General features: G+C 39.2%; 1 long non-coding RNA gene across 3 annotated transcripts; it reads right to left on the bottom strand.

Annotated features, from left to right (window-relative positions):
* Positions 1-4,044: 4,044 nt before the first annotated feature.
* Positions 4,045-7,822, bottom strand: LOC116323206. Of its 3 annotated transcripts, XR_005608836.1 has the most exons (8): positions 7,481-7,822; positions 5,966-6,060; positions 5,841-5,888; positions 5,596-5,756; positions 5,281-5,425; positions 4,953-5,200; positions 4,504-4,746; positions 4,045-4,181 (listed from the first exon to the last, which is right to left on the bottom strand). It is a non-coding gene; the product is annotated as an uncharacterized LOC116323206 (long non-coding RNA). The 3 variants fall into 3 exon arrangements; XR_005608835.1 differs by having other exon boundaries at positions 4,504-5,200; XR_004199690.2 differs by having other exon boundaries at positions 4,504-5,200; positions 5,977-6,060.
* Between the last annotated feature and the right edge of the window lie 17,202 nt (positions 7,823-25,024).

Below are 25,024 nucleotides of genomic sequence, written 5' to 3'. Positions count from 1 at the left end.
TGAAAAGTATCTTGTTAGAACAATAAACTTTTCACGTTATAACGTGATATACTTCTATTTTTCTTTTGCCTGGGTGGCAGCTCTACGCTTCCGTAGTGTTCTTATATATCTGTACAAAACATGGAAACACTCCAGTGACCAGTCTGCTTACTGTTGTTTTAGGTAGTTTTTTTTTTTTTAACTACGAACTTGAGCTTCTTATTTTCTTAAATTTTTCCATTCTTATTTAACTTTTTATTTTTTATGATGGCAAAGCTGTCTTTACAGCAACGCGCCAAAAACAAACTTAGAACAATAAATACAACTTAATACAACTGATTTCCGGTATGTGCAAAAATGATTGTGGGAATTTAAACTGTTAAAAGGACTTTTTGACCTAAAATCTGTCAAAAATACATGAAACTAGGGTTTCCAGTACGGGAAATCCCATATAATGAGCAAAATAGGTTCGTCTCTTATTCTACCTCAAATGTCCTGTATATTGCCATTACCCACAATGCCACAGATGGCACTCTTACAAATACCAAATCTGATATGACCGCAATTGTATCAGACAAGTGCTTGTATTTGAATATTTTTTCTTTTTTCCTTATTTATCAAAGGAAATGCCCATGTGATTTCTGTCATCAGTTACTGCAGCTTTGTGTATTGCTTTAGATGAGGTACTGATTAAACTGAATACCAACATTGTACTGCATTTTTATTATAAGAATATGAACATGCAGTGCATATTTACACTATGCCCAGCTGTCTGTGCATTGTGCTTCTGCCATGCCAGTGTCCCTTATTTGGTAGTTATAAAAGTGGCAACCCTAGGTCAAACATATCTCTCATGACTGATATCAAATCATTTTGAGCCAGACGTAACATTCCCATCACCAAGTAGAAGCTGCAATCAATTGTTGGCAAAATGACTCTTCTGTGTAATTTCTGTAACTGGGTAAAAAGTCTCATTGACATTAAAAATGTGTTTTTTAAGAGAGATCTGGTCAAGAGAGCACTAGAAATTGTAAGAAATATAACATCACAGTTCTATAAGCACAGTTTAAGTTTCCAAAAAAGGACAGGATTGATTGTAATCTGGTACAATGAGTAAAGTAAAAAAATAAATAAATACAGAGGCAAAAAGATACTTGTCTTTATTTTATATATAATCCCTTCATAAATACTCTTTACTTCAGTCTATTTACTCATTTAAGTAAAGATATTATGCATAAAAATCACACAGAAACAAATCAGTTTTTGGCAAACGATCACCAGAACAGTGCAGTTGTCTGTAAGTTACGGTCACGGCATTTCAGCATCCAGTTAGTGCTGCCAAAGCATAAAGGGAGTAACATTTTTTCTCCCAAAGTTTTTTAATTCAACGTTTCTATTAACTCAACAAACATCAGCAAACACACAAACTGTTTGTGTGCAGTTTGTTGTACAATGTGTTGCTAGCTAAAGTTCCAGCTGCTGTATTTCCATTTGTACTCACATTTTTTTCAAATTCTCTTTCACTGCTTTTGTCTTATGCAAGAAGATGCATGAAGAACCGGATTTATGTTTAACAGAGTTAGAAGTTAGCTTGCTGTTCCATCTAAAGATGATCACTGACCGAGGGATTTCTTGAAAACTGAGACGTATAGTTCTGCTGTCAGTTTGAACATAAATGAACACAGAAAACTAAACTGCAGCATTGTTTAGGATTACTGCTGTTTGGCTAGCTGGTATATAATGGTCTGCTACGTGGTAGCCAGCTACAGTGCTATGGTTAGGATGAGTTGAACGCATTAGCACAGTGAAGCTGGACAATGAAGGCCACTTTTTTCCCCTCAATAAAAGTTAAAGTGAGGGTCCCCAATGGGCAGAAACAAATGCAGTTGCATGGCAGTAAAATATGCTGAAAATGAACCAAACTAAAGTTAGGAGAACATCTGAGATGATCCATCCATAACACAGGGTTAGTCATTAATATACTACTGCATGGTTTGGATGAGTGCTATCTAAAATTCTTACTCCTCAGCTTCATTTACCCATTCTAATCTTTCTTTGGACTCAGAGAGATTCTTTTCTGACCCATTCAAATATTTGGTGTCTGGCACACCATGGGGTGATGGACAAGGTTTTAAAAACTGAGCTTTAAGACATGCTGCAGATGAATCCTGCTATTAAAAAATGCAGAGAGGCCAGATCACTGACTATTTTTTAGGGCTTCTTCAGATTAAATGGAACGAGACAACAACCTTAATGAACACAATAGGTGTTTGGACCCAGAAGGATGGTCTATGGGTTAACACTTAACAACTGATTACAAACTGTGGCTGTTATGATCCCAACTATACAGTCAACACAAGGCTGTAAATGTAAGGCTACGTCCACACGTACCCGGGTATTTTTGAAAACCTTTTGTCCACACGTAAATGGGGGTTTTTGATCACTGAAAACGGAGATTTTTAAAAACTCCTGCCAGGGTGGAGATTTTCGAAAAACTCAGTTTTTGCATTTATGTGTGGACGAGGAAAACGGAGATTTAGTCACGCAACGTCAAAGGTGTGTGCCAGTTTTGACATGACGCTGTGCGCCACGTTATTGTTTACATGCGATTATTTCTACAATGGCAGAGAGAGACAAAATAGTGTTGCTGTTAATCTGACTATCTGCAGTTTTAACACACATATACACACACGGTTACTGTCCCTCCATTTACAAAGACAGAGGCGTTGGGGTGAACTTTGGACGTGCCTTCTACATTCAACACAGCCGCTCTCACAACCCAAATCCCGACATCGGTTTTGAATAAATTTACTTTTTTTAAATATTTAAATTTATGTATGCTGTATGCATTTTTTTCATTCCTAAGTTGTGAGTCTACACAGACCAAAATACTGTCTTTAGTTATTAACATTTGAAATATTGAAGGCACTTGAAAAGTAACAAAGTTAGCTGCCTTTCCAGGAAAAAAACTTTTCAGAAGTACTTAAGGTTTTGTGAGGGTTCAAAACCTTGTTCAGTTTTTCCCTCCTAGGCTTCTGTTTGGCCAACATTTCGTTTTTAGTGTTTACATGTGGACGGACATATTTTTTCAAAACTGCACGTGTGGACGGGATTTAAAAAAAAACAAAAAACCGGAAAATCTGTTTTCAAAAATACCTGTGTACGTGTGGACGTAGCCTAAATCTGTAAATTAATAATTTTTTAAGTTCAGCAGGTCCAGTAATAGTGAATAATGTTTAACTTCCTGTGACAGGATGTAAAAAGACCAAGAAAGGAAATAATAAAACTTGTGCTTGTTTATTTGTTAATTCTGTTATAGCTGATGAGTGTATTTATGCTGGATAGCTAGTTAGCAAGCACTGTTACTATAAGCTAAAATGGTCATTCACTCTGGTTTTTGTTGTGCCCCTAATGAGGAATGAGGGATTTCTGTGTTGATTTCCTCGTTCCTCATCAATCAAGTGCTAAATAAAGCTTTGAAGGAGACTTGGCTCTCTGTGGTATGTGGTTGTAAATCCAGCATGGTGGACTGGAAAAACCCGTGTGGGTCATATTTAAAGAGCAGGAGCACTGCATTGGAGCACTTGTTGGTTTACGTCATAAAATAAACTGTATGCATAAAATAAAAGAAATGAAGTTTAGCTATTAATTACTGTAACATATTTATGAATTATGTGATAATTACCCTTATTGTACATGAACATTGTTGGCAGCTGCAAAATCATGAACCCCACAAAAAACAACAACTTGTTGAATTTGTTTCAGCACACAGGTGTTAAAAATATGGGTTAAACTAGGGTTACATCTTACAAAAAGCTATTTTTTTCCTTTTTGAAAAGAAAGAACTACAGTTTAAAAATAAACTTTAAGAAAAAAAGATGTAAAGTAAAAATATTTTTATTTTGACACATGTTCTAATGTACAATTGTTGAGTAATTGCAGTATCTCTAACCAGAGACCTGCACTATATGCATTAAATATTTAATACATTTACAGAGAGTAAAGCAACAGAAGGAAAGAAAGAAAAATACATAAAAGGGAAATAACAGAAGAGGAAGAGTGGCTGCGGGAGGATTGACGAGCGGGACACAGGTGCAAACAATCAGCTGATTTTAAATCCTTATGTTTCGATTTTGCAGCCAGGGGTGCTGTTGACTTTGTTCCAGTGTTGCTCACTTTTTTGGACTTTGAGTCAAACACATCTGCAAAAAAACACAACGATCGGGATAGAAACTTCAGTGATAGTTTGGAACTTGTAAGTAAAAAGTACTGCACAGTGTTAGCACCATTTTCCTTTTTCTGTCATGGTCTGGGTGGCTGGAAACTTCCACTAGTTTCCTGAACTTCCCTGGTCTCCGCCCATGGGCATGGCCACCACACCCTCTACCACCTGTAGCTGATTGAGCTAATTAGGCTGGCAGATTTAAGATCTGCGCTGACGTCTCTTCTCCGCCAGTTTGTTGACTACTCTATGTCAGTAACCAGACCTTGTGTCATGCTTGTGATTGTAGGTGCTTTACTTACCTTGTTGTTTTTGTGTGTCAGTGCTCCCAGATGCTCCACAGTTTTAAACCACACATCCTTTTGGTCTTTGGATTTTCCCCTCTATTTCCTGGGATTCACTCCTTGCCTCACCTGCCCGCCCTCCTGCTGTCCCTCGGTCTTGGAACCACAAGGAACTCCAGTCAGCCATATTCGCATCATCAAACTCACCCGGATCTACGCCGCCTCTCCTTCAACACATCCATCTCTCACCTGCAAATTAAGCTGGAAGAATAATTACACATACTTTCTCCGGAACTCCCCTCCGGCTAAGCATTAATTTGGTTTTCCTCGATTCCCAGTGTGACTATTCCCGCTCCGGTTACCCTCTCAGTTTTGCCCCAGCCATGTTGCCATGCCACCCAAATCCTGTATAGTTTTGTCACTACCAAATATTATTCTTGTGTTGATCAATAAAACTCCGTTAAAACCTTTTCTCTGCCTCTGCTCTGGGTACTGTGCTTGGGTTCAGTTCCAGTTACTGGCCTCTGGCCTTCTGTGACATTTTCTCACCTTGGGACATCTCAATATTAAAAGTGGTCGTCGTGCAGAGATACTTAGATGTGGTAAATTGTTGCTTTCCATCCAGCATGTCATATAGCAACATGCCCAACTGCCAGACTGTGGTGGGGCCTCGTATCTCCCATGGGTTAAACTCTGGGGGGGGAAGCTTTGGCTTCTGCAATGAAAAGACAAAGTGTGAGGAGCAGGCTTGGACTGAAACCAAGTAACTGAGCTCTTCATTGTCAAATGTCATACCAGAGAATGGAGTATGGTTCTTCTTGAGCCAAGCAGCCACATCCAAAGTCAATGACTCTGACTTGATAGTCATGGGGGCCAGTTTCAACAAGTACATTTTCTGTCGTTATGTCTCGATGGAAAACACCGTCTGCTTCATGATGGTCTGAAACACAAACAGTTGCAGAGCTGAAGAACAAACTGGTTCCTGTCAGTGTGGCAGCTATCAAACAAACAAGCTCTGTGGAGCTTCTCTGGGAAAGTCTACAACACAAATCTGTATAAAACTTAAAAAAAAAAAACAAAAAAAAAACTTCCTTCACTCAGCTTCAGTACCTCCTCCTTTACACAGGGGACTGTCATGATGAGAAGAACCTTTTTCTCAAGCTCATGCCAGTCCAGTATGGAGACTGTGGCAGACTTCCCTACAGAGGTGGTCCACTTCCCGGTCATGGGTAGAACTTCAGTGGAACTTTGCAGGTTTTCCCACAGAAATGCTAAAAAGAAGAAAAGTGAATGAGTACATGAGTTTTTCAGACAAGAAAGTGAAACATCTTTATTAAAAAGTTCTAATTACTCACCACTAGTTCACATTGTACATCTTCTTTGTGGATGTGTTTGATCACCACCTACAGGCCAGTCAGGAGTACTTTGGTTACTGCAGGGAATGCTATAAGAGATATAAGAATATGTATGTTATACTCACTGGCGAATTACCTCTTTTTCTTCTCCCAGCAAAAACCGATCCAAAGCCGCCGCCTCCGACCATTTCAAGCTTTGTATATTCGGCCTCAAAGCTGGCTACACATGCAAAGACAGATACATGTTTTACACACATGAACTTGGGATAATGTCCAGATAAAAGGTTTCTCCTTGTCAACTGTATCACAAAGCAGGAAATGGTCCATTTGGTTTGTTTAATGGAGAAAGATTCTGTAGATGGAAGCTCAACAGGCCAAGTGTTGGTGTAAAATATTACAAATATCATTTCAGAGTACTTACATTGCTTTTTGTTATAGGAAGTAATATGAAACGTTACTTTTGGAACTTAAGTGATCAGTTCTCATTTACTTAAAAAAACAAACTTGTTAACATAACATGTCTTAAGCAAATGAGAACATCCCAAATCTGTCCAGAATATTTCAAGATATTTTTACACTTTTGTGTCTGAGTCAGCATTTTAGGGCATCCGATCATGTTGATTGATACGAACAGTCTGGGTGATGTTCAGTGTCACTGACTCTTATTGTTCACCATTTTACAAATGAAATAAGTATTTAAATTTAATTAATTATTCAACACAGCGACAGTTTGGTTAAGTAGAAGTTATTTAACTGAAAACAACCTTAATCAAAGAAGATATTAAACTAATTATATAAAATTTGTTTTTATATAATAAAATTATATTTGCAATATAACAACATTTTAAAAAGTACACAGACGTGTTTTTATCCTTTAACTTGAGTAAAAATCTTTAGTGAGTGACCTGTGTGTTCTGAGGTGCTGCGTTTTAATTCTGATGAATCAGGTTCCTTTCTGTGATATCACAAATATACAAGACTGAACTACCCAAATGAAGAAAACAAAGACTTACTAAAAGAAATGTATTGTATGGCATTAGGCAGTTTGAAAATGATTGATGATCAAACTGTGTTACGTTTCTTTCCAAATGTAACCCTAGGACACAGAAACTATAAGAACTGACCACAAACAGAAGTACTGTACATACAGAGTACCAGTAAGAATAGTTTCCTAACTTGTTATCACATTAACCTTCTATTGTCTATTCTTCTTTCACACATTAAAAACAAGTCTCCCTTTTTTTTTTTTTTTTTTTTTTGTGGGTGATGGGGAGCAGCAGAACCAAAGCATCAGCATTTTACATGGCAGATATTCCCATATTTTCATTTAGCAACAGGTGCACATATACACATCCAGGAATGTTAGCTTTCATTTGGTGTTTTGTTTCTGCCCATTTAATAAGTGTAACATAAGTTAGCTCTTTTATTACATCTGTGTTGGTCTCAACTGCGGTACGTCCACAGTTTTTGAACACTGAGATTTTCGTTTAAAAAAAAAAAAAAAAAAAAAATCCTGTCCACATGTAAATGTCTGTCGGTCCCGTCCGGTCCGACTTCCCTGTCGGGCAGCATAGCGGTCTGCAGCCGGCTGCTATCTCTCCTCCGGCTCCGCTGCCATGCTTGGAAGAACTCTCCCTCACCGTTTTGTCCTCCTCTGACGACCGACGTAGGTTCTCAGTCTGTCCTGGGATGGAAAGCTGATGCGTCGGGGCGATCTGCGTCCGCTCGTCCTGGCCGTTCAGCCACAATCTCCTCTCCGGTCTCTGCGCCGTCGAACCACGGTTCACTGCTCATATATAGTAAACGTGGGCATGTTTGTGGCACCACTAATGGCTTTAGCTATACTGTGGGGTCACTAGTGACCTTACTTGATGATGCTAAGCGGTTCTGTGCTAACGGATGACACGTGCTACTGGCCTCTGGAGAACTTCAAGCAGTGTTGTCAACTCCTCAGTAAGGAAAATCGCTTTTCGCTGTCCTAAAAGTCGCTAAATGACGTCATCGCCTAATTTGCATAATTGGTCATGCTAATGTAATTGTAACCTAAGTTGTTGGAGAGACAAATAACATCGTGGAAGAGACAAAGGCTGTATCCCAATTCAGGGTCTGCAGCCTTAAAGTACGCAGCCTCAACGGTCCCCAAGGGCCGCGTACTCAAAGACCGCTAAGGCCGGAAGTGCGAGGCTTGTGAAATGGGACGGTCTAGCCTCCGTCGCGTTGCCCAGGTTGCCTAGCAACCATGATAGCTGGAAACGTGTGGTTGACAGAAATGAAGGAGAACATATTTTATGGGCTCAAAATGTGGTCATAAATATTTTGTACTTGTAAATCAGTTTTGTACTTGTAAATCAGGATTTGTATGTGTAAAAAGAATTTGTGCGTGCGTAAAAAAGATTTGTATGTGTAAAAAAGATTTGTGTGTGGACTTAGCCAAAAAAACACCTGCAAGTTACAAGTACGAATTTTGACCCTATTTTTCTTCCTGTCATCTGATTGGTCAATGTCATGTCAATCACAAATGTAACAATCCAATCAGAGAACAGATGGGTTTGGCTGTCGGAGGGGCACTTTTTGAACTGCAGGTCCTTGAAGGAATAAATGCCCTTTACATGCCAACCCAGCGTTTTCCTTCATCACCACGAAGGAAAACAGTCTGTGGTAAATCTGAGTTTGGTGATTTTTGTGTCACAGGTCTACGTGCTTAATACAGGGACTTCCACAGCCTTTTCAACAGCGCTGCGGACCGGGGGGGCAGTGTTTTGGAAATGACAGTCTTCATTACAAAGCTTTCTTCGTTATGCATTAGCATACATGTTTTTATTGAACATTTCAAGAACTAGCAAAAAAACCAGAAACTGTTGTAGAGGACATAAAGTCAGAGATAGAAACGACAAGGAGCAGGTGCATCTAGTACAGGTAGAGCTGCTGCAAAAACCCACAGAGCTCAGCAGCCAGCGCAACAAATTCTGGATCCTTTGCTTTTAGTTAGCAGTTAGCATTAGCAGCACATCCTGCGTCCGATGTGAAAGGACCTTTATGCTGCGCACTGTGACTCACTCACAGCAATGGTCCCGGGTCAGCCCTGACTTTGTGTTAAACTGATCCTAAAGTAATAATGGTATTTCTAACCACTGACATACCACAACTTTATCCTTTCAACAGCTGCTGAAAGTAAGGGGACCTAGCTGCTATCGGATATTTATATAGAGATCCTCCAGCTTCAAACTAGTGATGCGCGAATCATGAACGAATCGTTCAATACTCGAGAATCACTTTACTGACTCATGAATCATGATTCACAAGCCCAACTGACTCACTGACTCATCCCTGTTGCTGTTAGCAGCAACATATCTAGCTTATAATTAAAATTGTTGAGAAAAACACAACATCCAGTATCTTAACAAAAACATTTCTGCTCTGAACTGGAAGAAAAAACCCTGAGTAGAAGCTCACATCAAGACAATAGCTCCTTGGTTCACAGTAGCATCGCTCTGCTAACATGCTAACAGCACATTTGAGCTACTCACCCCCTCCTTTCCTGTGCTGAATCGTAGGGTAAGCAAATCACTCAGGACTCGCTTACCCCCTCCCTCCTGTGCTGAATCATAGAGCCAGCGAATCACTCAGGACTCACTAACCCCTCCCTCCTGTGCTGAATCGTAGAGTGAACGAATCACTCACTGACTCACTAACCCCTCCCTCCTGTGCTGAATCATAGAGCCAGCGAATCACTCAGGACTCACTAACCCCTCCCTCCTGTGCTGAATCGTAAACGTAAGCGAATCACTCAGGACTCACTAACCCCCTCCCTCCTGTGCTGAATCATAGAGCGAACGAATCACTCACTCACTCACTCACCCCCTCCCTCCTGGCTCACAGCTTCTTCTTCTTCTTGGTTGGCAACCAATGTTAAGGCGCATTACCGCCCCTGGCTCACAGCTCAGTGGACATTTAGATGAGAAAATATATATTTGACACATTTAAGGAAAATACTAATAAAATAAAAATAAACAAAATAAATGTTCCTTTAGAAATTTTTTGCTCTTTTTTGCTCTATAAAATAGTTGTTTTCTTTTAGAATCACTCATCTTAGCAGTAGGATATACATGAAAAGAGAAAAGAAATTAAGTTTGAGTGAAAATGTACATTTTTTGCACTCTCTGGTCAACTGACTCAGTGAATCAAATGACTCAAAAAACCCGATTCACTTTGGTGAGCGACTCATTAAAACTCGATTCAGTAAAAAGAATCAAATTTACCATCACTACTTCAAACTGTATTACCCAAGGACCTGCAGTTCAAAAAAGTGCCCCTCCGACAGCCAAACCCATCTGTTCTCTGATTGGATTGTTACATTTGTGATTGACATGACATTGACCAATCAGATGACAGGAAGAAAAATAGGGTCAAAATTCGTACTTGTAACTTGCAGGGGTTTTTTTGGCTGAGTCCACACACAAATCTTTTTTACGCACGCACAAATTCTTTTTACACATACAAATCCTGATTTACAAGTACAAAACTGATTTACAAGTACAAAATATTTATGACCACATTTTGAGCCCATAATATTTTGTTCGTTTGTTTCTACACGAGCTTTGTGTGATTTAATAAGTATCTGAGGCTGAGACCACAGGGCTGTAAAACATGACTGTTGGCCTTCATATCTGTACTGAACAGTCATTTAAGATTAGCTAGTAAATAACACTTAGTTAATGTTGTTCATGAGACTAAAGTCAGTGTAAATATGATATGGCCAATATTATAGTTATTTATTAATCACTATTAGTTATTACAGCAGTGAGTTTGAAGTCTCAAATCAAATCACTTTTATTGTCACATCACATGTGCAGGTACACTGGTACAGCACATGTGAGTGAAATTCATGTGAGTGAACTCTGTGTCAAATACTGAGCTTTAGTAAAGATTCAAGTTGCAGTTATTTATATTTCCTATCACCTTAAATCTTCACTCAAAGACACTCAAGTATCTTTGACAGTGTATATATATAGGTGTATTATATATAATACAAGTATGTTGGCATTACTAAATTTGGCTCAATGCTTACATATATGTGTAAAAAGAAAATGTACGAGCTGTGATAACTGTCTGATAGAATGAAGAGTAGACTGATATATGAAATATTCCTTTACTGGGTGAGAAAATCAGACCATGTCATAACTGCTTTAAGTCATACAGAATAGATATCAGAGCCTTAAACAGGCTGACTTCTGCTAAATGGGTCAAACTGGGCAGAAAGTACACAAACACATAACATCCTTATAGAATATGATGTAACACTATAGATCAACTTACCTCAGAATATATAAAGCATATAAACAATTACAGCAATATGATGCAACAAACACAGCAGTGCTACTAATCCAAAATACTCAAAGCTTCATAGAACTGAAACAAACATTTATTTTTAGCTCCATTCTGCTGCTGATACATACTTTAGGTTTCTGAATATTAAACTTGTTGCTGCCTTTCATAGTGTGTAACTTGAAGGCCCTGAGTACTTTCTCCCACACTGAAAACACTGGAATGATAAAATTATTTGAACATTATCTAATAAGACTGATTCAGGACAGACATTTAGTTATTCTAAACTTTCCTAGCAGTCCTTCACAAACAAGGAACAGTCTGTCTATTCTCTCCATCTGTCAGCTGGTGCTGGCTCTTCCTCCTCCTCTTCCTCACACACTGAGTTTGTCCTGGTGGATCATCAGGGGTGCAAAGCCTCACAGATTCAGTGCAAGTCATCAGAGTAATGTAATGACAAGAATGTATAGTTGTAATGTGTAATATGGGTTCATATAGTTATGCAAGGTACGTCAGCACTTATTGTACAAATAAAGAATACTCTGTTTATAAATAAATCTATGTTTTGCATTTTTTTAGTAGGTAGATAATTTAGACTTGGTCATTTTACGAGTCGCTCGCATGCTGAAAAAGTGTGTGAGCCTCTGCTCTAGGAGTTGCAAACAAAAGGGCACATAAATAACACGGTTGGTTATTTCTGGCAACTTTCAAAGACGTGTAAAGATCAATTTTATTGACTTTGGGTCAATAATAAAGTATGATGAGCAGCAGCAAAGACCAGAGTGAACAACCATTTTAGCTAAAGGTAACGGTGCTAGCTAACTAGCTATCTAGCATAAATCTGGCCTGACATTAGCATTAAGTCAGATAATTGACAGGCATTAAGTCCACATCCCAGCAGTCTCTTCATGCTCAGTTTGACCCACTGTTGGAACTGTTGTTAGTTAGCCTCTGAGCCCTCACTCTGAACCACAACACTGGTTTATTATGCTAAAAGGAAACACTAGCTGTGTCCCAAAACCTAGGCCGCATCCTTCGGAGGACCCGGCCTTCGCGGTCTATGTGGGCCGGGTCCTTCAAAGACCGAGAAGGCCGGAAGTGTGAGGCTGTGAAATGGGACAGTTTGGCCTTCAGATTTGCGTCACCGCTGTCGGTGGAGTTAAATAAACTCGGCCATCTGGGGCCTGTTCTTCGTACCTCGCTAAGTAAGTTAGCCGGATTTGAATGTTGACGATTTCGCGTGATCTTGGATCGTTCGGTTCTCCGAAGCTCATCTGGGACTTGCTGTCATAGCAACAGATCCTTAAGCGTAAACCTGCTCGGGAGCAGGTTTACTTTATGTAAACAGGATTAGATCGCGGCCTCTCAGGTATGTCCGCTGCAGTTATATGAAAGCAAGAGCGATATTTCGCCACTGTTTTACCATAAATAAATATTAGCAATGTAACTAAAGATAATGTATTTGATTCTTTTATTGATTTCATACAGATACATACAGGTCATTTCGAAAAAAGGAAATGTACTATTAATCATTCTATTACATGTAGTAGATCATGTCAGATGTAATTCATATTTTAGAGTAGTAATAGTAAATTACTACGTGCAATCAAGATGACAGACCACGGCTAAAAAAGCGAAGGTGGATTTGGGAAGTCTGTCGCAGCCATGTCCTGTATCCGTTTGTACGCGAGCAAGGAAGGTGCAAGATTGATAAGGAGAGTTTACAGAATTTAGCGTATATTGCGGGATAGACGGGATCCTTTAGCTCGGCGCGACGGTGTGCTCATAGAGAGATATCGATTCTCCCGTGAGGGTATTATTATCTCTCTCTCTCTCTCTCTCTCTCTCTCTCTCTCTCTCTCTATATATATATATATATATATATATATATATATATACATACATACATACATACATATATATATATATATATATATATATATATATATATATATATATATATATATATATATATATATATATATATATATATATGTATGTATGTATATGTATATATATATATATATATATATATATATATATATATATATATATATATACTTACTGTACTGTATATACTTACTCCCGACTTACTGTGCATGCTTCAGTCACCCCTTGCATGGGAACAGGTAAAAGTGATGGAGTGTTATGTCAAACTACACACAAAAAACCCCACAATGTCAATAAATGTCACAGTACGAGGTGGTGACGAGGGGGTGCAGGACCACCACCTGTCTTTATTTGCTCTGCCCTTTTCTTGGTTGCTGTTATAAACAAACAAACAGATTATTTCAGGGTCTCTTGTCATAGACTAAAAGCAATATAAGTGATAAATATTACCATTCTGTGGAATATTTTTATATTTCACTTTTACTTTTTCCCATGTTCTAGTGGGTCCTGTTGTGGCTCTAATGTGAAAGAGGATATGATGTAATATAATATAATGTGGAATAAAATAATATCACATGATATAATGTAATATCACGGATCACTTACGAGTTTAATTTGTCAGCAACTTTCTGCCAGCCCTCTCTCCTTGCTTTTGCAGCCTTTGCAGTGTTCCCCTGCGTTTTAATTAAACTCTGAAACTCCTGATATCCCTCAATCAAGAGTTCTTGGTCTGCTGCGTGAAATACTGTGCGCACTCCTTCGACATCTTCGCCGACCAATCACAGGGTTGCCGATCAATGTTTCTACTATCGATGCGTAGCCCCTTTTAAGCCACCCAGTGATCTCAGATTACTTCATCCAGCTATACTAATCGTCAACAACAGGTGCGTTCGGAGAACCGGATTAGCGAGCTCAAAGTTAGCGCGATGATTTGATCTTGGATGTGTCATTTGATCTTGGATGTAGTAAGCGAGGTACGAAGAACAGGCCCCTGCTCCTTGCTATCTAAAATATAACAGGACACTGCTGTAAATTCTCGATCATCTCACACTTCTGTTTAGTCAGTGTCCTGTTTGACGTTTATTCAGCTGTGTGAAAACTCCGGAGGAACCCACCCGAGGGATTAATAAAGTTTTATTTAATCTAATCTAATAACTTTGATCTCAGCCAAACCGATTTACTTTGGAACAAATAAAACACTGGAGGAAAAAAAGCCAAACAATAACATTATTAAGTTATCTGAGCGACTCATATATCATGTTTAACCTGAGTAGCGAAAGACCGCGGGGGAGTCTTTCGCGGACTCCTGAAGCCAGGAGTCCGCTGTTCTCGCCGGCTCAAGTGACCATTGAACCCCCCCAGCTAGCTATTGAGCTGGTGGGTAACAGACGTCTCAGAAAACATCGTAGCACTTTTCTAATATCTGCTTGGTTAATCAAGACATCGCATATTTGCAAGTTTACACAGCTACTTTCTTGCCTGAAAATATGTTAAAAGTTTATTTTGTGACCCAGAAAGATTAATAAGAGTAATATTAAAACTTAGTAGCGGCCGCCATTGTTGGAAACTGGAATTGGCTGGGCCGCGCTATGAATACTGGGATATGGTGGGCCACAAAGGATACACCCGACCCATCCTTCAAATCCGGGGAAAAGGAAGACGTGTTTGTCGGCTGAATTCGAAGGAGTCTACGAATTGGGACAGTCTTTGTCGTGTCACTGTGACGTAATCAGTCAACAAATGCGGCCTCAGGAGGATGCAGCCTGCGTTTTGGGACATAGCTTATACCAGTGGTTCCCAAACTTCTTTTGCCAGGCCCCCTTTGTTTTACAAAAATGTTCGCGCCCCCCCCCACAAATACATCCTCCAACCACACACACCCATATTTTGCTCCATTGCGGTTTATTTCACACCTCAAACATTTAGTAAACAATTAAGCAAATACAAGTAATCTGCAATAAATTACAGGTAGTAATAAAATATACTACTAACTCTTTTACACTACGTCCACACCTACACGGGTATTTTTGAAAACCTGTAGCCCAACAGAAAGCTGTTTCTGTGCGTTTGGGCTTTTTGTCCACACGTAAACGGCGTTGCGATTCACCGAAAACGGAGATTTTTTAAACTCCTTTTTTGCGTTTACGTGTGGACGAGGAATACAGAGTTCGTCACGCAACGACAAAGGTATGTGCCTCTTTTCACGTCACGCTGTGCGCCACGTTATTGTTTATATGAGATGAATGGCAGATAGGGACAAAATACTGTTAATCTGAGTATCTTCAGGTTTTACATGCTTACATATACACACGCAGTTACTGTCCCTCCGTTTAGAAAGGCAGAGGCGTCACGGTGTAATTATTTTACGTGTAGTTGTTTTTTTTTCCTGTGTAATAATATTCAACATTGCTGTCATTACATTTTTTCAAAAAATGCCTCTCTGTGCAAAATGGGTTCAAAAACAAAAACAGCTGTAGGATACTGTTTGTCCGTGATTTGAACCGGGGGAACAAATTACAGCAGGATCAGCCTGATATTATTTGTATCCCGCTGTAACTTTACTGCATAAAGAGCTAACATGTCCAAAATGTCAGGAGTAGTTATTACAAGAAGTGTTTGTGAACTAAAAATCAAGAATGTGGGATACTGTTTGTCTGTGATTTGGAGAGCCCAGCGCGTGCTCCCGACGCAGGGAAAACTAATTTTGCAGGGGAGACCTACCTTGGCACTTGTGCAGGTGAAGCCAAAGGGAAGATATGCTTCACCATATTTTCTAGTCTTTGGCTTAGAATGAAGTTGGTTTGGAAACATATTCAGCAATGCTTCATCTCCTGCTTTGCGTTTGTGTGGGAGCCCCGTCAAAAACCTGTCCATTATGCTAGCAGTGTCCAAGCTTTCTTTCTTTCTTTCTTTCTTTCTTTCTTTCTTTCTTTCTTTCTTTCTTTCTTTCTTTCTTTTTTCTTTTCATACCGCCCCCCCTGCAATGGCTCTGCGCCCCCCCCTAGGGTGCGGGCCCCACACTTTGGGAACCTCTGGCTTATACCATGTCTGATACCATACAGCAAATGCATGCAACTGATTTGACTGCTAACGGGTAATTGCATTAAACATTTTACATATTTAAAATCTATAGACGTCAACCTATATACCCCTCCACCTTTCTATTTAATATCACTCCAGATCCATGCCAGTTATTACAGTTAGAGTTTAAAAATAAAGAAGTACTAGTTTTATTATGCTTTACTGTTTATTGTGGCAGTTTTTTATCCTTATTTGTCCTTTGGTATCAGTAGCGTATTTCTCATGTGACTTAGTTACTTCAAACCAACACTGATATTTGTTACTGCAATGCACACATGATACACACTTCTACACCTTTACCACACTTTCATAAACTGAATGATTCTCCTTTTGAAGCTAAGACACTTGATGTGATGTTTTAGGAAACACTTATTTAATTCACTTCTTCACCAAGAACAAGAAATGGACTTGAATAAATTCCCTGTCCTCCAAGGACACTAAAATCATTTGTCCATGCAGTATGACCTTGTGGATGAAGTCACCACACCGCCCTCTGCTGGCTGGATTTATTACACCCATTCCTGGGCTTTCATTAACCATTTGTTGGCACCTTTCTGGAGTCAATATTGCTAAAGGTCACCTAAAAAGTAAAATGTAAAAGGGCACCAACAACTTGCCATGATTTCTATGAAAGCACATGCAGGACACAAATATTAACAAAATATTTTACCAGTATGCAAATGAATGGGGCGAAAAGACACTAATGAAATAACCACAGCGGTCTCTTACTTAATGTACACAGTATTTTGTTGGTTTAATTTTCATTACCATCAACCAAACTTTGTCACTCACATGTTACTCAACACCACAGCTGAAGCTGCAGTAAATCTGGCGATTTTATTTTTACTTTCTAAAAAGTTGTGAAAAGAATCAGTTCAGTGTATTATGATGTATTCCACTATTAATGTTCATGCTCAGAGCTTAAATAGCATAACTGCAGCATTTTCTTTTCTGCTTCACATATTTCTTTCTAAAAGCCGACCAGTTAGTTTCAAGCTTGTTTCAAATTGCTTTCAGATTTAGAAAACAATACTCGGCCTAAAAGTTTTGTCCCATCAATCTCAAGGATCCTCTGTTGTTCCCCTTTGGCCTCCGTTCACACCATACCTGTCTGAAGTTTCTGTTTTGCTTTTGGGAGTGCTGTATCTCTGGTAACCGGAGCTTCCATGTTTTCATTTTCTTTTTTTTCTTTCTTTTTTGTTTTTTACATATGAACCTGTAAACATGGAAGTTTCCACAGACTTTGTTTTGATGAGAAGAAACTTAAGGAAGTTGTTTTTGTATCCTCAGTGGAAGGTACAAAGGGATGTGATGTCAAACTGAGAGAGCAATTCTTATATAAATGCATACCATGGAGGAAATGATTATTTTATCCCATGCTGAATTTATAAGTTTGCTGATGTACAAATACATTTTTATAATAATTTCATTTTAATGGAGAAAAAGACAGAATATCAACCAACAATCTGGAAAAAAAAACACATTTTAAAAGTTATAAATTGATCTGCATTTCACTGACTGAACAAGTGTTTCCAAGAATAACATGTCTTAGTACTTAGTGGAGAGACCCTTGTTGGCAAGCAGAGTGGTGAGATGTTTTTTTTAGTTGGTCACACAGCTCAGGAGGGATTTTGGCCCTTTCACTGAACCCAAACTCTCTTAAATCCTTTAGATTTCTTGGATACCGCTTGGCAACTCGCCGCTTCAGCTCCTTTCACAGATTTTCTATAGGACTGAGGTCTACAGACTATCTAGACCACTCTGTGACCGTAATATGCTTCTTTAGACACTCCTTTGTTGCCTTGGCCACTGGCCCACTGTTATGCTGGAAGATCCACCCACCACCCGTGTTCAAGCTCAGTTTTTTGGCCAAACCCTTATAGCACCTGTGCCCATCCATTGGCCTCTCAATGCGGCAAAGTTGTCCTGTACTCTTAGCAGAAATATAGCCCAAAGCATCATGTTGCCACCTCCGTGCTTACAGGATGGATCACAGATTACAGTCAATGGAATTAGGGCTGCCATGATTTGTCGACTAGTCACGATTACGTCGACTATCAAAATCGTCGAAGACTAATCTAGTGGTCGATGCGTCGTTTGAAGCTGAAAGACGCAGGAGTAAGTAGTAGGATTTAAGAGTGTAATAACGGACTGAAACAGAAGATGGCAGCAATGCATCTACAAGGATGCCAGCTGCCGTTAAACACCAAAGAAGAAGAAGCAGTATGGAATATTGTATCTGTGTCTACATTTCAGGGGCCACATCCTTCAGAGACCGCATTTGTAGGTCGATCACGTCACAGCGACACGATGAAGGCTGTCCAAATTTGAAGACTCCTCCAAATGCGGCCAACAAATGCGTCCTCCTTTTCCCCGGATTTGAAGGATGGATCGGGTGTATCCTTCATGGCCCAACCTATCCCAGAATTCATAGCACGGCCCAGCCAATTCCAGTTTCCAACAATGGCGGCAGCTACTTAGTTTTAATATTACTCGTTCTGGGTCACAAAATAAACTTTTAAGATATTTTCAGACGAGAATGGAGCTGTGTCAACTTCAATGATCTGCTCGAATTATCAAGACATCACATATTTCATATTTGCTCCGACGTTTTCGGACTAATCACACAAATAGTCGATGACTAATCGACTATCAAAATAATTCTTTGTGGCAGCCCTAACTGGAATATAATCTTGCAGTGCCTTTAAAGGATAGTGTCTTACCAGTAGTTTTCTTGGTGACTGCGGTCCCTACTACTTTCAGATCATTAGCAAGCTCTCAGCTTCTCACCAAGCTTCTTAATGATGGCATTGTAGCCCATTTCAGCCAAGTCTAAAGTCCCCAATGTCCCTGACGTCTTGCCCATGGTGGTGGAAAGGGTTGAAATTGAATAAATCATATTGACAGGTGCACTTTATACACATAATGAATGGAGATCAGGAGTGTCTGTAATTCATTAATTTATTGATTGCAGTCTGTGTGCCACATGGGCATACAGCCAATCGTGGAACTGAGAATTCTGGCTGGGTTGGAGGGGATCAACTACTGATTTCACTCAGTGACATGCAGGTGAGTTTATACCTTTCCTGTAATGTGTTTTTTTTGTTCTGGATTTTTGGTTGCCATTCTGTCTCTCCATTATAATTAAAAATTAATAAAAATTAGAGTTTGGAGGTGAGCAAGCTTATAAATTCATAAATAAATTCAGCAGGGGATAAACAATAATTCCCCACTGATCACAGCATAAACCAAACCCCACTAAAATCCCCAAACCAACTTTTGCCACAGAGCTCCTCTGGTATCCATGCATGATTAAGGGCATGCCAAAATGGACTAGCTGACATTCTCCTTCCTTATAATGAACATGACACATTCACCATCATGCACCCAGAAAAAAATAAATAACCAGAATATCAAATATGTGTTGATCCCCGACCAAAAATAGTCCTTCAAATGTGTGAGCTCTGATTTGGGCTGTAACTTTGCATGCATGAGTGTTTTGCACAGCAAAAAAGAATTTATATACAGTACTAAGTACTAAAGTAGTCTTGAGGAGTCGTTTTCCAGACGTCTTGAAAAAGGTCATCTTTGAAAGATGGCTGCCTGTTGTTCTATTTTCTGTCCACACTGCTTCAATAATGTTGTTCCAACCAGCAACACCTGCAGTTGTGCTTTGTGTTTACATTTAAAGGAGTGAATAAGTGTATTTATGTCAGTTCTCTTGGTAAGATTATCTTTGGTAGTGCTTCTTTGGACACATCTGTTTGTTTGTCATGTTGGCCTTGTCTCACTTTGACATCAATTTATGCTCCTCTATTTGTAAAAATGTTGTTAAAAACAAATTAATTTTATCTCAGGTTGTTCTTCTGTTTGCTTGGGACTTGTGGCCGATGGATGCCTTTAATGATGTTTCTTGGTCACCTCTAGAGGGGGCATAACACAAACAATTGTAAGATTTTTCAGTGGAGTCAGTCAAGAATCTCATACTTGCTTGGCCTTGATTATTCTTCCTTTGGCTGAGATTTCTGAGGTTTAGTTATGATATTGGTTTTGCTGTGTGAGCACTGACAGAAACCTACTTTTTCAAACTTACACTACATGAAAGTCTGTGGGGTGGCTGTCTGATGTATACATTACCTGACTTTACAGGGTGTGAGACAGAAAATATGGGAGGAGCTTGTAAAATGTGCAAGAGAAGCATTAATGAATTAAAAATACTCTCAAACCATTTGTGTGTTCCTTAGTTAACTTAAAAAATGGCAAAAGTCTGTCTATACTAGCCATTAAACCAGTTTAAATTTACTGTGTGTAAATTTAAACAGGTACAGTGGTCCCTCGTTTATCGCGGGAGTTACGTTCTAAAAATAACCCACGATAGGTGAAATCCGCGAAGTAGCCAGCTTTAGCTTTTACAATTACTATAGAGATTGAAAATGTGACGTCATTCAGGGGCAAAACCGCAAAGGATTCTGGGAACTCGTGGCAAGAGGTACTAGCGCACGCAGGCTTTCAATTGAAATCAGTCACACAGTGATAAAAAGAAACACGAAAAATGGCAAGAAGCTGTTGTATTATTAACTGCAATAGCGGGTCGCATGACAGACGGGTAAAGAGATCGGTTGTTATCGGATTACGTCGTTGAAGAGAAAATTGTTCAAGCCATATTTCCGAAGTAATAAAGAGCCGACAGATGGCCTGGATTGCAGCCATTCGAAGACCAAATATAACGTCCCAGAACACTCCAGCTCACATGTTAGTCTGCTCCAAGCAGTTCCACAAAGGTCAGTGTTTTGTAGTAGTTAATACGTCATTTTTCTTAACATAATTGGTGATATAGGTTACAAGCAAGTCTGGCACTGAACAGAAATTGTCGCGCTATGCTCCTTTGTTTATTGTGCATAAATAGTGAATTGTCCTGACACAATATTGTGTTTCGCTTCTGTTATTACCACGGTACATTGACAAAAACATATACTTTTATTCACAGGATAAAACAGGTTTTTTGTATCACTAATTGCCCAGTACGATTACAGCATACAATATTATTGTCACTGCTACATTTCTGTAATATACCAGAAATATACCAGAAATTATTTCCACTACTAATTAATTACCGTTGAGCTCAAAGGTCCTATTAATAAACGGTTAACGAATGTGTATTTATGAAGACGATTTGTGAGACTGGTAAACTTACGATACGTACGATGGTCTTTCGTTCTACATGGTGCATTTCAAGGTCCTGTATCCATCCGTCGGTAAACTGTACCTGGGCTTGTTGCAGTGACCTGAAGTTACTAAAAACTTCATGAGTGTATGAACTCACTCCAAGAACCGTATAATTATAAATATGAGCGTGGTGAAAGTTGGGCAGCACGCTAACGTCTTTTGTCCACTCTGTGTGCTCGTAAGGGTCTGACCCTCTCACTCCTTTGATTTTTTTTCCTCGTATCTTTTCTTTGATTTTTCATCAAGTCTGTCTTTGTACGGACCGGCATTGTTCTCCTTCGTTTTGTACATAACTTTTTTGGGGGGCAAAGAAAAAGCAAGAAGGTATTGGAACCGGAGAATGAACGTTTTGCAGTGCTGCAAATGCTTGCGTTTGATGCATTGCTTTGACAGACCACGTGACTTTCGCGCATTGCATGCCGGGTACTCGTGGCAAAACAATCAATCTCTATAGATGTTACTAGATGAAGGCTGTAAAACCCTCTCACTACATACTTTATACACTTTTCTCAGACAGGCATGAACATTTTCACACTTTTCTCTCTTGTTTAAACTCTCAAAGTTTGAACCCTCATAGAAAAATAAGTCCAGTATTATAGAAAGAAACCAAAGATCAAACCCTGTTTTCAGGTCCAGAACATGGAATAGAGCAGCTGCCAGAGAATTCAAAATTAGTTAATCAATGATACGACAGTAGAGGAAGCAAGAAGAATGAGTTGAGTAAAGTTTAACTCATCTGTTTTGTTTCGCTTAATGCGCCTTATAATCCGAAAAATACAATAACTTCTACCTTCCTTTAGCATGTCCAGAAGTCCAACGGCACGAGATTGATTGACAGTGGTCTACAGCCAATCAGGACACAGAAAACAATGCGCTGTTAAAAAAAAAAACATGCAAAATTGCACAAAAAAAATCCATGAAATAGCGAGGCCGCAAAGGGTGAACCACGTTATAGCAAGGGACGACTGTAGTTGTTTAAAAAACTGCATGTAATCTTCTGCAAAATCCACAGTCACACATTGAGGCATCTACACATGACAGAGAAAATAATGATATTGATATACCTCGCAGCTTTTGCCAAACATGAAAGACTTTTGAAAATAAGCATTTTGATAGTTTTCAAAGCGCTCAAGAGGCAAAACTCCTCAGTTGCCAAATCACAGAGACACCGGTAAAAAGCACTGTTAGATCATTCAAGTCATTTTTTTTTTCTTCTGAAGCCTCTGAAATATTTAGATCAAAATGGACACACAAAGTGTTTTGTGAGGATTTGGATAAGGCCAGAATGGTGCAGCACTGGGGACAGTTTATTTACTTTTCATAAAGTCAGAATCAAATCTAAAGTCTCCACTGGTTCAACATTGTATTTGAAACCACCATAATTGAAGTTTATGCTTATGTTTATGTTACTTTAAATAAAGGTCCATGATTAGTGTTTTCATATCATCTGGTGATCACTGGTAAGAAAACAAACTGCAGGGCAGAGCTAATGTTGTTGTGTAATCCCTGGAGAGCTGAGTAATGAGTCGGCCTTTAGTTCTGCTGCTCCTGAAAGACTGACTGCAACAAAAGCCTGTTTATCACAAATGGATGCACGTTTTAGATGTTAACTTCAGTGAAGTTGTGTAGTTTAAAAGTTTAAAATATTTAATTGCTATACTTACCATTGCTATATCACAAATTGAATTTCTTTAACAGGTTTAGTCTTCTGCTGCCTCCTCCACCACCACACACCCTACACTATCCTCACTGGTCTCTCTAATCCCCAGTCACAGATGGCTGGCTACCACAGTCTGAAATAGGATAAGATGCTGGTATTATAGAAAACACGCTGTCTAGTTCCTATACCAAACAAGCTGACACCATCTGAGTTTAAGAAACTATCAATCAGTTACTCTCACATTGTATGTGATCAAAGTGCTGGAGAGACTCCAGGTGAAAACAACATCTGAACCCTTTTTGTGTTTTTTATACAGAGCAAATCGGCGAATGAATGAAGCAGCCATCCACATCCTGCAGAGAGCTCGTGCTTACTTATTTTAGGTAGTAACAGCTGCACGGTACAGATCACCTTCTTAAGTGTATTTTACTAGGTGGGACCACATCCTCATTTTCAGTATTTGTAGTAGCTAATGGCAGATGGCTTGAGTATGAATTGCAGTTGCGGTTTGAGGAAGGCCTCAGAGGGGAATGGTGATGGCTCCCGGCTAAACTATCTCCAATTAACACAAGAGAGACAGAAGCAGCAGGAAACGTCAGGAAACATGTTGACCATCTCATGGATCACTGACTACCAGACAGACAGGCTGCACTGTGTGAGACTGGGCTGTTTGGTGATGTGCACTTCAGGAGCTACACGGGGAACTGTGGTGTCTCCATTCCTGTTCACCTTGCACACCTCAGACTTTAAGACTCATACCACTGACAGAAATGGGCAAGGCACTGGTGTGGCTGACATTTTGACCGTTACATTGTTTTTTTTTTTTTTTTTTTACCATTATCTGTAATGTTATTAGCTCATCCAGCAGGCATGTCCATCTTTTAGATACAGTCTGTGGTTTAAAACTACAGAGAATGTGAAAAGCTAGATAAATTAATGTCATAAACTGAAGTTATACAGTTTGTTTTCATGTGTTTTTACACACTTGTTAGTAATTTTAATTTCATGCACAGAAAAAAATAACATATTCATCCAACAATTAACTTATCACGTATTTAAATGTGTTCATCCTATATAAAATCCCATGTGGAAAAGGAACAACAGAGGTTTGTGTTTCATGTGTTTTATATCCTCTTGCATTTAAATGACCTGAGAAGAAGTAGATGAATGGATGGATAAATAGACAGATGGATGGGTGGATTTAGTGTTAGAGATAACGGGGATCTTGATATATTTTCTGGAATGGATAACCCACCATTTGACCAAATGCACTGAATGATGCACTTTGCTCATTTTTAGGTATTCTCTCTCAGTGCCCCATCCAATGACCTCTGGCCGCTTATGGACTTTGAAAATGTAATGAGCACCCTCTAGAGCAGGGGTGTCGAAGTCCAGGCCTCGAGGGCCGGTGTCCTGCAGGTTTTAGATAACACCCTGGGTGAACACACCTGAATCAAATGAGTAGTTCATTACCAGGCCTCTGGAGAACTACAAGACATGTTGAGGAGGTAATTTAGCCATTTGAATCAGCTGTGTTGGATCAAGGTCACATCCAAAACCTGCAGGACACCGGCCCTCGAGGCCTGGACTTCGACACCTGTGCTCTAGAGCAAACTAAATGCCAGCATCACCTGAGCTGCACTTTAGATTCATTTCATTTGCCAAGTGAAAATGACACATTGTGAAAATAATGCACATAGATGAATTAAAATGACCCCAAAATTGAAAGTAATAAATGCAAAGAGAAAATGCCCAAAGAAAAGCAGAACAGAAAAATTGTGTTAAGTTGTTGACAGAATAGAGCCATATCTGTACTTTGAGCAAAACTTAGGAAAATAAGCTAATTAGGATGTGACTGGTTGCGTAAAGGTAGCTTGTTGCTGTTTGTCAGGTTTGGTTTTTGATCATTTGATTATAGACGAAGGCATGAAATTGAAAATGTCTCATTGCAGCTTGAAGAGAGGACTGATGAAATCACTTGAGATAATCTCTCGAAAAGGTT

This window comes from Oreochromis aureus, linkage group 17 (genome assembly GCF_013358895.1).
Source record: "Oreochromis aureus strain Israel breed Guangdong linkage group 17, ZZ_aureus, whole genome shotgun sequence".
NCBI lineage: Eukaryota > Metazoa > Chordata > Actinopteri > Cichliformes > Cichlidae > Oreochromis > Oreochromis aureus.
Note: the sequence above shows the minus strand (reverse complement) of the source record. Positions and strands in the feature narration are given on the sequence as shown.